This window comes from Notamacropus eugenii, chromosome 4, assembly GCF_028372415.1.
Source record: "Notamacropus eugenii isolate mMacEug1 chromosome 4, mMacEug1.pri_v2, whole genome shotgun sequence".
Classification (NCBI taxonomy): domain Eukaryota; kingdom Metazoa; phylum Chordata; class Mammalia; order Diprotodontia; family Macropodidae; genus Notamacropus; species Notamacropus eugenii.
The window spans coordinates 228,179,079-228,197,288 of NC_092875.1; the positions used below are offsets into that span (position 1 = coordinate 228,179,079).

The 18,210-nt window shown below is 36.5% G+C and overlaps 1 pseudogene; it reads left to right on the top strand.

Moving 5' to 3' along the window:
- The first annotated feature begins 16,993 nt into the window (after positions 1-16,993).
- LOC140498362 (14-3-3 protein gamma-like) lies at positions 16,994-18,038 on the top strand (annotated as a pseudogene).
- Positions 18,039-18,210: the final 172 nt, after the last annotated feature.

The window sequence follows — 18,210 nt, forward strand, 5'->3', positions numbered from 1 at the left end:
TTTCCTGCCAAATTGTCAATGAACTTTCCACGTGTATTTGTGAAATAATAATAATCTTTCTCCCAATTATTATTTTCTATAGGTTTATCAGATACTATTCTTTTGTGTGCAGTTGATCTATTCTGTTTCATTAATCTATTTCCTTCTTTCTGTGCCCTGCACCCCAGAAGATAGCTTTAAAGATAAGTACTTTTTAATATATTTTAAAGCTTAGGAATTCAAAACCACCTTTATCAACACCACCACCCACCTTGATATTCTTATGCATTGGTTTCTTCCTAAATTTCGTTATGATTTCATTATGTTTTGTCTGGTACTATAAATAAATCTCTTTGTATTTTAATTGGCATTGCATTAATTATGTAAATTAACCAAGAGAGTACTGACAATTTTATTCCATTAATCTTTCTTCTCTATAGGTGTTGAATGTTCCTCCAAAGATTTAGGGCCTCCATTATTTTAGGCATTGTAAATTATAATAGTCCCTTTCCAGGTATTCCTAGGTTGATAGATGACCTATTTAAAAACTTTTGTTCTTATTATAAATGATGTTTCTTTTATGATGTTTTCCTGATTTTATTATCATTAAATTAGAATGTATTTGATTTATGTGATTTAATCCTTCTTTCCTTTCTTCTTTTTTTATTAAGGTGGTTTGATTTCCTAGAGATACTATAATATCTGCAAATAATAATGTAGTAACATCTTTGGTTCCAAACTTAGTCATTGTAAAAAAAAAAAAAAAAAAGTCCTACCTTTATTGTCTGTATGCAATTGCCAGAATTTATAATACACTGTGAAATGAACAGTGAGAGTGGAATTCTAGCTTTCTCCTCATTTTTAGAGAGAATGCTTCTAACGTCTTTCCATGGTATTATAGTATATTGTGCTGTCATATTATATTATTTTGTACTATTATACTGTATTAATTACATTATATTTATTTTATTTATTATATCATATTTATTATACTATATTTACTATATTGTGTGGTATAGTATGCTGTGGTGTGGTGTGGTGTGTTGTGATGTGATGTGAAATGATATGATATGACATGATATGGCATGATATTAACTTAAGGTAGATATTTTTATTATGCTGAGAAAAAATCATTTATGCCTCTTCCTTTTATTGTTTTTATAATTAGTGACTATTAGATTTTTCAAAGATACTTTTACTCATCTATTGATATATCCTTTTTTAAGTTTCTTGGTTGATGAATTGCATTAGGCATATACTTTTTTACTGATATTTAATTGACATTCCTTATTCATTATAAATATTTAAAATATTTATTCTGTATTGTATTGGCTAATATTTCATTTGGCAGTGAGGAATATGGATCTTTTTTTTTTCTAAGTAGTTTATTTTTTTCTGGAAAGGATCTCAGATGCCATTTAATCCAACCTAAATTTATAAATTTAGTTCACATGGACTATTTGTTCCCAACTTGTGGTAGAGCATTCCAAGCTTGTATTGGTCTGATCAGTCAGTCAAGCACTATAACTTGATTCTAACACACTGAGATGTCATTTTGGTCCTCTTCAAGAATGAAGGACAACAACCAACCACTTCAAACATACACAATGAGGGGAAACTTACTGGTCCTCAAGCATCATTTTGAGATAGCTATAAATATTAACAAGTTTTTCCTTTGACCCAAAGTGAGCTTCTCTGAATTTTCCACTCATTGTTTTAGACACCATTTTTCTCTTGGACAGTTAAGCAAAGAGGTCCATTTGGAATTGTTGTTCAGTCATTTGCAGTCATGTCCAACTCTTGGTGATCCCATTTGGGATTTTCTTTTTTTTCTGTCTTTTTTAAAAAAAATTATTTACTTTCAGTTTTCAACATTCACTTCCGCAAAATTTAGAATTTCAAATTTTCTCCCTGTCTACCCCCTCCCTCTGTCCTAGGAAAGCATATATTCTGATTACTCTTTCTTCCATTCTGCCCTCCCTTCTATCACACCCCCCCCCCCCTTTATTCCCTTCCCTTCTATTTTCCTGAGGGTAAGGTAGATTTCTGTTTCCCATTGCCCATACATCTTATTTCCTAGTTGCGTGTAAAAACAATTTTAACATTCATTTTTAAAGCTCTGAGTTCCATACTCTCTCCCTTTCTTCCTCCCCACCCCCTTGCATTGAGAAAGCAAACTATTTGATACAGATCATACATGTGTAGCCATGAAAACACTGCCATAAGAGTCATGTTGCAAAAGACTAACTACATTTCCTCTACCCTGTCCTTCCCTCCATTTATTCCATTTTCTCCCATGATCTGTCTCTCTACAATAGTATTTGCTTCTGATTACCCCTTCCCCCAATCTGCCATCCTTTCTATTATCCTCCCTCTCCTATTCCCTTCCCCTCTGCCTTCCTGTAGGGTAGGATAGATTTCCATACACAAATGAATGTGTGTTATTTCTTCCTTAAGCCAAATCTGATGAGAGTAAGGCTCACTTATTCCCTCTCACCTCCTCTGCTCTTCTGCTCCATTTTAAAAGCTCTTTCTTGCTTCTTTCGTGTTTTTTACTTTATTTTACCTCTGTCCTTCCCTTTCAGTACATTCCTCTCAACACTGAATTTCATTTTTTAGGTATCCTCCCTTCATATCCAGCTCACCTTGTGCCCTCTGTATGAATATGTATATGTATGTATACAAACATATGTACACATATATGCATACACATATATGTATGTGTACATATACCTACATATATATGATATATACACATACATGTGTGTGTGTGTGTTCCCCCTAACTACCCTAATACTGAGAAAGGTCTCATGAGTTACAAATATCGTCTCTCCATATAGGAATATAAACAGCTCAACTTTAATGAATCTCTCATGGCTTCTCTTTCCTGTTTACCTGTTCATGTTTCTCTTGATTCTTGTATTTGAAAATCAAATTTTCTATTCAGTTCTGGTCTTTTCAACAAGAATGTTTCCAAGTCCTCTATTTCACTGAAATTCCATTTTTTCCCCTGAAGTATTATACTCAGTTTTGCTCAGTAGATGATTCTTTGCTTTAAACCAAACTAGCTCCTTTGACCTTTGATCCTTTAGTGTAGACGCTGCTAAATCCTGTGTTATCCAAATTATGTTTCCACAATACTTGAATTGTTTCTTTTTGGCTGCTGTAATATCTTCTCCTTGACCTGGAAACTCTGGAATTTGGCTACAATATTACTAGGAGTTTTCCTTTTGGGATCTCTTTTAGGAGGTGACCAGTGAATTATTTACATTTCCATTTTGCCCTCTGGTTCTAGAATATCAGGGCAGTTTTTGTTGATAATTTCTTGAAAGACAATGTCTAGGCTCTTTTTTTGAACATAATTTTTAGGTAGACCAATAATTTTTAAATTATCTCTCCTGGATCTATTTTCTATTTCTTGAGGGCAAGATAGATTCCTATATCCCATTGTTCATACATCTTATTTCCTAGCTGCATGTGAAAACAATTTTTATCATTCATTTTTAAAGCTTTGAGTTCCACATTCCCTCCCTTTCTCTCTCCCCACTCATCCACATTGAGAAAGGAAACTACTCAGTATTGGTTATAAATATATAGCCATGCAAAACACTTCCATAACAATCACGTTGTGAAAGACTAACCACATTTCCATCTATCCTGTCCTGCCCTCCATTTATTCCATTCTCTCCCCTGATCTGTCTCTCCACAATAGTGTTTTTCATCATTTTCCCAGACAATTACTTGACCACTGAGATCCTTGTTAAGTGGAGGGTGCACTGCCTGAAGTTTCAGGGGCTTTGTGCAGCTGCTTTCAGAGATATCTCCAGGGACCTGTAAATTCTCAGCTCCTCCAAAGTGGTATGATCAAAGGAGAGGTGTTTACTCCTCTCCTGGCCTGCACTCTTGTCTGTGAACAATGACAAGGACTCTTTTCTGCCCTGGATCTGTGAGTAGGATACCCTCTCCACAGTCACTACCAGCTCTACCACACCAGCACTCCTCCTTGCCCCAGGACCAGCACTCAGGACTGCAACCCAGATCAGCTGCTCAATTCCTCTATCATCTGTAAGCTGAGAGCTCCAGAAGCAGCTAACCACTGCAGTAGTGGCTGCCACAGCCCTGGGGCTGAGGCTGAGACTGGGGCCAGATCACATTCCTCTCTCATCCAGGTGAGGGAGCTTTCCCACTGACCTTTGAAGCTGTCTGTGGCATTTATGGGTTGAGAAGTCTCAAAACAGTCCCAACGATTCAGCATCCTCAGGCCTGCTCCAGTCCTGTCTGTGCTAATAAGCACACGCTGGGCTGTGCTGCATTCCAAGCCTGATGCAATAGACCCTCCCTATTGGCCTTCTAGATTGTCTTCATCTGGAAATCTGTTTCACTCTGTCATTTTGTGACATGTACTGCTCTAGAATTTTCTGTCATTTTTTACAGGTATTTTAGGGATTTGGGTGGAGAGCTTAAGCAGGTCTCTGCTTCAACTCTAACATCTTGGCTCTGCTCCCCAAATAGGTCTTTTTTCAAATGTTATCTTCACCTGGTTTAAAAATCAGGACCATATTTTATCTCATAAATGGCATGTGAATAATAGTCTATCTGTGTTTATGAATGTTTTTTTTAATATATTTTTGACCAATGATTATCCTGGCTCCCACTACCTAAAGACCTGGTGTGATACTTTTTACCCCTCACCCAAGGTTCTTCAGTAAGTTTAAGGAGATTTAGTAGTATGTGTGCTCTCTACCATTGGCTCCAGCTTCCACTGAAGTGTTTCCCTAATTTTAGGGGTTATCCTGCAGTCCAGTTCCATTTAGCTACTTAGCAGTTGGATTTTTTTTACAAAGGAATGTTTACTTAAAAGGTGTTGCAAAAAATCATGCAAATATCGTCCCCAACTTGGGAACGTACCCTTTCCCAACTCATACCGTGGGAATGAGAAGAGAATTAGGGTCACAGTTTAGCTCACTTCTTATATAGTCCAATCCCAGAGTGAAAATCCAAAATCCTCATTAGTTTCAGGCACCCTAACTTCTCAGAGCTTTCCTGCTAGGTTTAGTGGGTATGATGTCCAGCCTGGAATCCTGGTTCCAAAGTCACTCTGGCTTAATTTCAAGTTCAGTGGAGATTCTACCCCTTCTCTTCACCTAGAACTGAGAAAGACAAAAGAAACAAAACAAAACTCCAACTTTAAACCTATCTTAAGAAGGGTAAACAGAGGAAAGTAACCCTTCCCTCCATACAAGTTCATTTCATTGTTACTAAACTGTAGTGAACTTGAATTTTCAACTTTCTGGATGCCAATAGAATAAGAATGAGTGCCCTGTGTCTGGCAGTTTTTTAAAGATGCAGCTTATTCTGGCTGCAGATTTTCAATAGAAAGGCTACTCCTACTCACCTGATAGGGAAATAAGAACATCTCCCAGATGCTGATTTCTCCATCTTTGGTGATCTATTCATGCTCTAATCCCCTTTATGTAGGAATTATTTGTTCTTGGAACTTTTGAAAGGATTTCACTCTGACTCTATTTGGGTTCTATGGAAGCTACTGTTGACACTGTGATATTATGATGAATATATGCCTTTCTGCCCTGGAGACACCTACATCTGGAGTAGGATAGATGATGATCCAACAAAGGAGAGGGAGGCAGAATTTTCAGGTAGGCTGGAGGAGAACCAGAAAGAACAGCAAAAAGAAAGCTAAAGGAGAAGAGAATATCTAGGAGGAGGTAATCAGCAGGGTCAAAAGTTTCAGAGTTCAAAAAGGATGAAGACTGAGAAAAGACCATTAGCATTAGCAATCAATCACCAAGCATTTTTAAGTACCTACTATGTGCCAGGCATTATATTAATTGCACACTATCATAGTTACACATTTTCTAGAGTGCTGGTTACATACTATCTGTGTGGGGGATACTCACAAATAACAGCATAAGAGTCCGTCAAGGAGTTTAAATGCTAATTGGGAAGAGAACATGAACATACGTACAAAATACATGCAAAATTGGAGAAGTTAGCTATGGATAAGGGTAAAGGTGCAGGAAGGGCCTCTGGTGAAGGTGTCTAGCAACTTAATGGATAGGTGGAGTGAAGGAGAGCGAGGAGTTGAGGATAACTTGGAGATTGTAACTGAAATTTTGTTTACAAATAGAAGACCTTTTCAAGGAAAAATAGATAAAGGTTTTAGATCTTTTACATATTTATGAGGAGCCAGATCTTGGCACAATGCTGATATGGAAAGCAAGTCACTTCCCCTCCCACTCTTAGTGTTGACAAGGACTCAAAATATTTTGATCCTTACTTTTAGAGTTTTTATGAATTCTTAGTGATTTTCCCTTCTCTGCCACCCCATAAACAACACTAGCTAACACTAAGTTAATACAGACACGTTCTAGGCATCACAAAAGATTTTTTAAATGTTGAGATTACCCTTCATTGTCATGGCTAATCAGTTGCAATCAAACATAAGCTTTTAAAGACCAGACTGGTAGCTTGATGAAATTTTACTTTAGTAGCTGAGAGTTAATAAAAAAGCTTTTAGTTTATAAAAGCCATAAAAAATGCACTGAAATTTGTCTGACAGTCCATCACTCAATGGAAAACAATCCAGCGTAAAAGCCAAGCACAGTTTCTGTGTGCCAAAGAGCTTTAACTTTCAACTTTCAAAATGATGTGACTGAGAAACATAATAAATCAAGGACTACTTTGAGTTAGTCAGTCTACAAGCATTTATTAAGCACTTACTAAGTGTCAAGCACTGTGCTAAATTGGGGATGCAAGTAGAAGCAAAAAGGAAGAAGGTTCCTGCCTTCAAGGAAGTTGCATTTTGGCAGAAAAAAAATGGTATATAAAATGAAGCTAAAAAGGGAGGGGCTCTTACTTGGGGGAATGGTGGAGAAAGACATAGGGGAAGTCAAGAGTGGAACCCAGATAGCAATGAAGGAGGGAATATAGCAGGCCTGGGTCTGCCTTTAAAATGAAGTTTCCACATAATTGATCAATCAGAAGGGAATACAAAGGAGGAAACATCTTCCAGGATGAGAAGACTACAAAGGCAACACCTCTTCTGAACTTGCCTATTTCTCTCAAGGAAGGAAGGAAAGAAGGAAGAAAGAAAGAGAGTTCCACTATCTACCTTTCTATTTCTTACCCAGTACCAGATAGTCTTGATAATTACTCCCTTATAATATAGTTAAGATCTGGTACTGCTAACCCTCCTGTTACAGTTTTTTTCATTAGCCCCTTTGGTATTCTAGACTTTTCTTTCAAATGAATTTTATTATTGTTTTTTTTATAATTGAGTGAAAGGTATTTTTGGTAATTTAATTGGAATGACATTGGATATATAAAGTGGTCTAGGTAAAATTGTCATTTTCATCATATTATAGTTATATTTCTCTAAATCTGATTAATTTGCATAAAAATATTTTTATAATTTTATTTATATAGTTCCTGGGTTATTTTTGGAAGGTATGCTCTTGCTGAGAGTTATTTTATACTGTCTAGAGGTATTTTAAATGGGGTATCTCTTACTATCTCTTCTTGCACGATTTGTGATATAGAATATTGATAATTTATGTGGATTTACTTTATATCCTTCTACTTTGCTAACATTGTTCACTATTTCAACTAACTTTTAGGTTGAGTCTTTGGGATTTTCCAAGTATATTAATGATGAGGTAGAAAGGAGTGTTTGAGGCCCATGGAGCAAACAGGATGCAGGATATGAGATATGAGATGAGATATGATCAGCCACAAAGTGCTCAAGAAGACCACGCATTGAAGCCCCCCATTATGGACTTATCTGTGTGCTTTCACAAAGTATATTATCATCATATTGGCTACCCAAAAAAGTTGCCTTATTACCTAATTCCTTATTCTGATTCTTTCTATTTCTTTTTTTCTCTTATGGCTATTGCTAGGATTTCCAATACAATCTTGGATAATATCGTTGACAATGGGCATTCTTGTTTCACACCTGATAATTCTGGGAAGTCTTCTAGATTATCTCCATTACAAATAATGCTTATTGAAAGTTTTAGTTAAACACCTTTTTTTATCAATTTAAGGAAAAATCCATTTGTACCTATACTTTCAAATTTTTTAATAGAAATGGATGTTATGCTTTATCAAAAGTTTTCCTGTATCTATTAATAAAAGCATATGATATTTTTTACTTCTATTATTAATATAATCAATTATGTTAACAGTTTTACTTAAGTTAAGCCATTCCTGCATTCCTGATGTAAATCCTGTTTGGTCATAATGTGTAGTCCTTGTAATTGTATTGTAATCTTTTAGCTAGTATTTCATTCAGGATTTTTGTATCCATATTAATTAATGAAATTTGGCTACAATTTTCTTTCTCTGTTTTTCTTCTTCCTGGTTAGATATTAGTATCATATTTGTTTCATAAAAGGACTTTGGTAGGATCTCCTCTTTGACTTTTAATCCAAATATTTATTTAATATTGGAGTTAGTTGATTTTTAAATGTTTGATACAATTCACATGTAAATTCCTCTAGTCCTGATGTTTTTTTCTTAGGAAGCTCCTTTTTGGCCTGTTTAATTTCACTTTCTAAAATAGGTTTATTTAGGTATTTTATTTTCTCTTCTGATAACCTAGGCACTTGATATTTTCATAATTTTTCCATTTTGCTTAAATTGTTAAATTTATTGGCATATAATTGGACAAAATAATTCCTTATAACTACATAATTATGACTTTGTTAGTGATATCTTCACAATTCCACCAACAATTAATTAGTGTTCCAATTTTTCCACATTTATAAATTTATGAATTAGTAAGAAATAGAGATCAAAGTTAGGTTAAAATGGATAATTTCAATTACATTAAATTATAAAAGTTTGGTGGTTCTTGTCCATTTTCAAAGAGGACCAAAATGGCATCACTATGCTAGAGTCAAGTTTCAATATGTCTGACTGTACAAATAAAATAAATGCAGCCAGGATCAGAAGGAAAGTGGAAAATTGTGGGGAAGGATTTTACAGACAGTTTTTCAAAGTCTCATATCTAAAATCTATAAACAATCTTGTCAAATCTATAAGAATATGAGTCATTCCCCAATTGATAAGTGATCAAAAGATATAAATAGGCAATTTTCCAATGAAGAAATCAAAACAATTTATAGTCATACAAAAATGCTAAATTATTATTGATTCAAAAAATGCAAATTAAAACAGCCTTGAGATATCATTTTATACCTATCAGACTGGCTAAAATCATTTAAGGGGAAAGCAACCAAATGTTGGAGGGAATGTGGAAAAACTGGGACACTAATTCACTGTTGGTGGAATTGTGAACTGATCCAACCATTATAGAGAACAATCTGGAATTAAGCTCAAAGAGCTATTAAACTGCCTGTACTCTTTGACCAAGCTATACCACAACTAGGTCTGCTTCCCAAGATGATTAGGGGAAAAGAAGAAAATCTATATTCTCTAAAATATTATATAATATATATGTGTGTGTGTGTGTGTGTGTGTGTGTGTGTGTGTGTGTGTGTGTGTAGCTGAACAAATTGTGGTATATGATCATGATGGAATACTATCATGTTATAAGAAATGATGAGCTTGATAATCTTAGAAAACATGGATAGACTTGCACAAAATAACAAGGCAAAATGAGCAGAACAAAAATTACGTTGTATACAGAAAGAGCAATATTGTTTTAAGAACAAGTTGCAATGACTAAGTCATTGTGACTATTATAAATACCCAAATAAACCATAAAGGACCTATTGATTGGTTGGTTGGTTGGTTGTTGTCCTTTGTTTTCAAAGAGGACCAAAATGACATCACCATGGTAAAGTGAAGATTCAGTGTGTCCAACTGTGGCTTTTCAGACTAATATGAACCCGGAATGCTCTAACACAGATTGGGTATGGATAGTCCATGTGAACATTTGGAGTGGATACTTCAACTATGCACATCCTACGTTTACTTTGTGCTGTCTCAATTTTGTTTTGCTCATAGAGCACAGCACCCTTTCTTATGTGTGCATTCCACGCTGAGTGGTCCTGTGCCAGCGTCTCCCATGTTGCACAGTCAAATCCAAAGTTCTTGAAAAAGACCTTGAGAGTATCCTTGTATCACTTCTTCTGACCACCATGTGATCGCCTGCCCCATGTGAGTTCTCCATAAAATAGTCTTTTTGGCAAGTGTATATTTTGCATTCGAACAATGTGGCGCGTCCATTGGAGTTGTGCTCTCTGAAGCATAGTTTGAATGCTTGGCAGTTCAGCTCGTGCAAGGACTTTAGTGTCTGCTACCTTCTCCTGCCATGTGATCCTCAGAATCTTCCTAAGAATTCAAATGGAAGCGATTCAGTTTCCTGGCATGGCATTGGTTGACTGTCCAACTTTTACAGGCATACAACAATGAGATCAGCACAACGGCTCTGTAGACCTTTGGTTTGTAGTCAGTCTAATACTTCTAATACTTTCTTTGGAGTCTCCCAAACACTGAGCTAACTCTGGCAATGCATGCATCAACCTCATTGTCAATGTATACATCCCTGGAAAGTACACTACCAAGGTAAGTGAACTTATCCACAGCATTCACCACTTCTCTATTTGTGGTAACTGATGGTTCCAAGTACAGTTGATGTGGTGGTGGCTGATGGAGTACCTGTGTTTTCTTGGTGTTAATTATTAGGCCAAAATTAGCATAGGCAGCAGAGAATTGATTCATACTTTGTTGCGTCTCAGCTTCAGAGGCTACACTGAGTGCACACAGTCATCTGCAAACTGAAAATCATGCACCAACGCTCCCTCCACTTTGATCTTGACTTGTAGCCTTTTCAAATTGATGGTACAATTTTCAAATTGTACCATCAGTACAGTAGTTGACTTTGATGCTGTGTTCATCCTCATTAAAGTCATTTGACAACATGGGAGCAAGTACGCAGCCCTGTTTCACTCCATTGGTGACTGGGAAAGCATGAGAGCACTGTCCACTATCCAAAACCTGGGCAAGCATGCCATCATGAAACTGATGTACAATACTGATGAACTTCTCCAGGCAGCCAAATTTTGACATAATTTTCCATAAGCCTTCATGACTAACAGTGTCAAAGGCCTTGATCAGATCTACAAAAGGAAGATGCTATCTGTATCCAGAGAAATAACTGATAAATAGAAGTATGTATAGAATGTTTTCACATATATTGATATATTTGTATCTGATGGTAGTCATCTCTGGGACAGAGGAAAAGGAGGGAAGAAAAAAGTGGAAAAAGTTACATGATAACTTTATTATATATTTAAAAGGAATAACAAGCTGTACATAATAGATTTGCAGTTTCATATACAATCATCATTTTTTCTATTCTACCATATTATAGAAATGCTTGATTTATTTCTTAAGTTCAGAATAAAATAAATAATTCAAGAAAATAAAAATATGGTAAATTTCATGTTATACAATAACAAGGTTATACAATGTTATACAATGTTATACAATAATTTCATGTTATACAATAACAGGTTTTATTGAAGAGCCTAGAAGATCACTTTTAATTGATATTGTAGAGAGGATTCACCTTCCAGGATGATTTGGTCCTCTGAGGTCCCTTCCATACTTGAAATTCTGTGGTTCTATGGCACAGCAAGTATCTCAGGCTTAATTTGTAACTCACTCACAGCATAACTGTTATAATTTTTAAAATCCCATTATCAGTGGCAGGTTGATCCCTCAGAGTTCGTGTGACTGGTTACACCTACCCTCAGGGTCCTGTAGTAACTTGGGGTAAGGAGGGTGATGCCTCTTAAACTGTAATTCTTAAGACCCTTTCCAGTGTTTTGTTTTTTCTTTAATATAAACCAGCTAGTTGACAACACTTACAAAAAGTATATTTACTGAGAAACTGTTACAAGGACAGAAGTCACAAAAACATCTCCAACTCAGGGAGACACTCTGTCCTTACATATAAGGAGGGGTTGGGGGGGGGGGGGACCTTGGAGAAATTGGACTACATTTTAAAGAACAAAGTTATTGAGGCAGTGAACTCCTGGGAATAAGAGAGTACCTTATGACCCCTGGTTCTGGAATTTCCTCCCACTTTACAGAGTCTGCATAAAATTTGCTTCTGGACTTGCTTTCGGTTAAGGATGAATTGATTCCCTGATGTCCAAATCATATTCCATTATCTTTCCAACAAAATCCATCCTCCCTTCCAAACTTCTATTAGAATGAAGTCCTAGTCACCCAGTTTCATGACTTTACTGTTATCTTTGACTCCTCCCTGACTTTGACCTCAGAAATACAATCATTTTACCACTACCTCCCCTGCAAGTATTTTTCTTCTCAGTTGCTACTGTCTTCCCCTCCACAGTTACCTTGTATCTACTTTATACATTTTTGCATATGTCTATATATGTACATGCTGTTTCCCTCATTCGAATGTAAGCTCCTTAAAGGAAGAGTCTTTTTTATTTTTGTTTCTTTATCCTCAGTGCCTGACACATACCAGGTGACTAAATTAATGCTTGCCTAATTGGTGATCAACCCCACCATCATCAATCTTTCCTTCTCAAATGTATCCTCTTCTAGTAGATAAACATGCTGACTCCTTAAGTGATGATTGTACATCTCTCCTCCCCTTCCTTGCTGATTTTCTCAAAGAGTAGTCTACATTTACTGACACTATTTCTTTACCACCCACTCACTCTGTGACTCCTTGATGGCTCTATCCCTACCAATCTACTGAAGTTGCTGTCTTCAGTTGCACCAGGTCACTACAGTTTATTGAATAAGTCCAATAGCCTTTAGCTGGCCCTTATCCTCCCTTGACCTTTGCAGAGCATTTCACACTATTTCCTTTTCTTCTGATGTTCCTTTTGACTCTTGTATCACTTTTTCTGGTTCTACTCTTGCATATTTGACTAGTCCTAAGTGTTCTTCACTGTTTCATCTTTCTTCTCTATTCCTAAATTTTGGCATTCCCAAAGTTCTGTTTTTGAACTTTTTTCTAAATTCTCTCTCATGATGACAATCTCATCTACTCCTATGGCTTCCACTCTCACCTCTATACAGATGATGACCAAGTCTATATAGCTACCAAAATCCCTTCCCTAAATTCTAGTATGATGCCTCCCACTATCTAATGGACACTTCCACTAGATGTCCCACTTAACACCTCAAACTCAATAAGACCCAAAATGAAATTAATATCTTTCTTTCCTAAACTTTCCTCTCATCCCAATTTTTTTATTCCAGTTGCTGGTAACACCTTATTCCTAGTCATACAGACTCAAAATGTATGTCTATAGATTTTCTTTCTTCCTCAGTATACCTCCAAATGAATATTATGTTGAATTTTGGAGATTCTATTCACAATATCTCTCAAATCTATCCACTCACACTGCCCCTACCTTAGTTCAGGTTTTCATCATATCTCACATAGACTACCATAATAAACAATTACTCTTCCTGTCTCTAGTATCTACCCTCTTCAATTCATGTTTTACATATCTACCAAAATGATATTCATAATGTACATTTTTCACCATATTAGTCTCTAATTGAAAATTTTCACCTATTACCTATAGGATAAAATACAAACTCCTCAGCCATTCATTTAAACATCCACAATTTGGTTCAAACTTACCTTTTCAGTCTTAGTTCATATTCCTTTCCCATCTTGTGCATTCTCTTACAAATTAAAATATTAGTTGCCTCATGATCTCATCCTGCACACCACTACTTTCATATATTTGCAGCTCACTAAGATTAGAACGTGTTCTTGAACTATCTCTTAAAATTCTTATTTTCTTTCTTGAAACCCTTCACTCACCTTGCCAGGTAAAAATACTGGCCTCTCCTAATATACCAAAAAGTATCTCAAAAGTCTTACTCCTAAGTTTTAATAACTTCAGAAGTATAAATGTTATGAACTTGCTAAAAATAGCATTCACAATTTAATTATGGGCATTTCTTGTATACTTATTAATTTTGTGAATTTTGAGTAACATTTTTTTATTTTAACTTTTAAAAGGCAAAGCACCCTGTCATTGTCATCCAGTTTCCAGATAACATTTTCTCAGACTACTGGATCACTAGAGAAGGTCCTCTTCTTGGCCACTTCGTTCACTGGATCTATATCACCTTTTTAAGAATAAAAACTTGTGGAATCACATCAAAACTTTCATGCATACATCAAAACCTTTGAATGATCTTAAGGTTAGGATTACAAGTGTCATCCTCTCAAAATCTGACCAGCAGCTGATTAGAGATTTTACAAAGTTCAAAAATAAATCTATATGGTAAGTCAGGTTAAATTTTAATATGAAAAATGTGAATATTAATTTTATATAACCTATTAAATGTTTTTAAGTTTTTACCATTATATTTCTTAAGTTATTAAAGTTGAAAAGTGTACTAAGGTTTTTGGAATAATTTGTCAATCTATTTATATTTACAGATGAATCCAAGAGTCCATATAGTCAGACAGGGCTCTGAGAAAGCATATGATTTGATAATGGATAAGGAACAGTACAACATAGCTAACGTGGCTAAAGGCTTATAGAAATTGTTCAGTTTCCCAGCCACATGGGGCTAGGTTCAAATAGCACAATAAAGTTTTTCTCACAGTTCACAAAATTGCATTTTTACATTAAGTCAGGTATAGACTAAACTTGGATGGCTCACAATAGACTAGTTTTGAGAGGGGAGATTTACATGTCACCAAGATAAACATGAAAATTTAAACATGAACCATATAAATCAATACAATTACCAATGTTAACTAACATTAAGTTCTTTGTATCCCAGTAATCCTTTCTTAAGGTACATTTAGACATCACTTTTTGATTCCCACATATCTCATGTGGTTATCTGATGCCTAGATATCCTTTCTTTGACAATAGGTTTTATTCTTGGGACAGTTCAAAAAGGGAGTTCTGCTTCTCTGGTTCAGATCAAGAAATTTCCAGATAACTCTGACAATATAAATTAGTAAAATCTCTTAAAATTGGTTCTCCATTTTTGAAATTTCAGAGAATTTTCAGTTTACACTATTTGCTGTTTCTGTCTTTAATCCTGTGCTGGCATAAGAATCTTAAAATATGAGAGTCTAACCATTAAATAACTCATTTGCCTTTTTAAATTATTGAACAGGTACTTTAACAAAGAATAAATAATTTCATTTACTTTTACAACTATCTTATAGAATTTTTGTGCAAAAATACAAAATTGAGATCTTATTACCAAAACATGATAAATTTTTAGAAGCCAATAATATGCATCTGTATATAATTCTAAGAGGAATCAGTCTGATTCTGTTGCTTTTCTCAAAATTTGCTATCCTGTATAATTAGCTGTCTATCATCTTACATCTTTTTCTTATTACTTTGTCTAATCACTTCCTCCTTTGGAGGATGTTATCTCTATATTTATTTGTTTGGCCATGAATTTAGGTTAAAATTGTGATTCATTCTTCATCCCATTATAGTAACTCAAAGATCTTCCAATTTTCATTATTTAATAGATTTAGCCTTGAACAGAACTTCTTGATTATAGAAATTTGTTATAAAAGAAAAAGAGGGACAATGTCATATATCTTAATGACTTAAGGAAATGACTTCCTTAGCTCTGTTTGATTCCAAGAATGAGTCATTATCTGATAGCCAAGCATGTGGTCACTAGGTGCTGAAAGCATGGCTTAGGAGTAATCAGGTGCGGAATTTTCCTTTTTCATAAAGGAAATAGAGAAACTGGAAACAGAGTTAAGAAGATCCTACCTAGGCCATGTCTAAGGTCATCTCCAAGACCTTTCCTAGGCATACACTTCTAACACTTCTCAACCTGCAGTACATATCAATTGGCCTTATGATAACTTAGACAATTATTCCTGTAATCAGCGTTACAAGAGTAAAGTGCAGTCTCATAAAATCTTAAATAGCAAATAAATATTAACTGGTATCCTTCAGACAGGGCCATCTCAAATCTGATTGATCTATGAATTACCAAATAAAGTTACATAACTTTTCTGTCTTCTTAAAATACTTCCTCACACTCTCTTAATATATTTAAACCATATGAAACAGATCCAAAGCAGCTATCCTAAGGAAAGGAGGGGTTTGGATGACCCCCCATTTATTCCCAAACCTTTTTAATCTGCCTTCCATACTTTTAATCAGACCTTTATTTATCCTTCCAAATCTCTCAGTCCTCTTCTTCAGATTATCCAGCTTTCCTTTACATTTTAACCATAAGACAAGATAGCTCATAGGTTATTACTTTTTACTAACATAACTGTACAGGAATTCCATTCCAGTTTAAAGAAAGCAAAGAGGTGAAGGGCTAACCTTACAGGTTGATAGATTTATATCTTTATTTCACAAGTTTGTGTAAAAGAAATACTTCAGAATTTATATCCTTTACATATGATAAGTTCAAACACAAATTTTAACTCTTGCTTAGGCCATAGAATGACAATGAATTCAGATTAAAACAGCAAGATCTCTTCTGCTTTATAGCTCATTGCATTAATTTAACAATGAATTACCTTAAAATTTTAGCAGGCCTTCTAAAGATCACACAAGATTTTTCAAAAAATTTCTTTTAAAAGTATTTCCCCTTCTTTAAGTGTGGTTTAAAATTTATTCTGATGGTCACTAAACTTTTGTGAAGAAAATTAGTTGGAAATTTTTAAAATGACAGATCTCATTCTTCCTCCTTAAAGCAAAAATAAACCTTTAAAACTGGAATTCATTTAAGTATGTTGGTGTAAAATAACACACATTCACAAAGTACTATAACAAAACTAAATTCTTAGTTATTACAGAATTTCTAGATATTACAAAACTCTTTAGTCAAAAAGATGTTTGCAATGGAGAGATTTAGCTTGTGTTAGTCAAGAAGGATATATTTAATTAATTTAGCCTTATCACAATAACAAATTTTCCTTAAATATCTTAAATATGTCCCTAGAAATTAAGTACATTGTGGCATTTTACATACAGTCCATAAACCTTCAAATTAACATACATAAATATCTCTTTTAGATGAAACGGGGTTGAAAATCACACCCCCAGGCCTCCTCGCGCTGGGTTCCTCCCTTGCAGCAGGAGCCTCCGGAGCAGCAGCAGGAGCGGGAGCCTCGGCCGCCGCCCGCCCGCGGACGGGATTGGCCGACCTGCCACCAAGCTCGAGCCGCGGCCGCTCCACGCGGCCTCCGCACCACCGCCCGCAGCCCCGCAGGAGCTGGTCCGAGCCTCCCGCGAACATGGTGGACCGCGAACAACTGGTGCAGAAAGCCCGGCTGGCAGAACAGGCGGAGCGCTACGACGACATGGCCGCGGCCATGAAGAACGTGACAGAGCTGAATGAGCCACTGTCCAACGAAGAAAGAAACCTTCTCTCCGTGGCATATAAGAATGTGGTGGGGGCTCGGCGCTCCTCCTGGCGGGTGGTCAGCAGCATCGAGCAGAAGACGTCTGCCGAGGGCAAGGAGAAGGAGATAGAGATGGTGCGTGCCTACCGCGAGAAGATAGAGAAGGAGTTGGAAGTGGTCTGCCAAGATGTGCTCAGCCTGCTGGACAGCTACCTGATCAAGAACTGCGGCGAGACTCAGTATGAGAGCACAATCTTCTACCTGAAGATGAAGGGGGACTATTACCGCTACCTGGCTGAAGTGGCCACGGGGGAGAAGAGGGCAACGGTGGTGGAGTCCTCGGAGAAGGCCTACAGAGAAGCCCACGAGATCAGCAAGGAGCACATGCAGCCCACCCACCCCATCAGGCTGGGCTTGTCTCTCAACTTCTCCGTTTTCTACTACGAGATGCAGAATGCTCCCGAACAGGCCTGCCACCTGGCCAAGACTGCCTTTGATGACGCTGTCGCTGAGCTGAACACCCTCAACGAGGACTCACTCCTACAAGGACTCAACTCTCATCATGCAGCTGCTCCGGGACAACCTAATGCTCTGGACCAGTGACCAGCAAGACGACGATGGCAGAGAAGGCAACAATTAAGACCTCAGGTGGACTGGCAGCCACACTCTGATGCTACTACTGCAGTCTTTATTTTTTTTCTACAAGTTGGGGGGGTCTGATGGGGGAGGGAGAAGGGAGGGGACCACCTTTCCGGGGAGGAACCCATGGCCTATCTTTGATTTCCTCTTTGACATTTTTGCCAAAATACAACTAGTGGAAAGTCGGGCTGGCTGTACTAGGCTGGAGTGGCATCCTCACACTGCATATGGACTGTTCT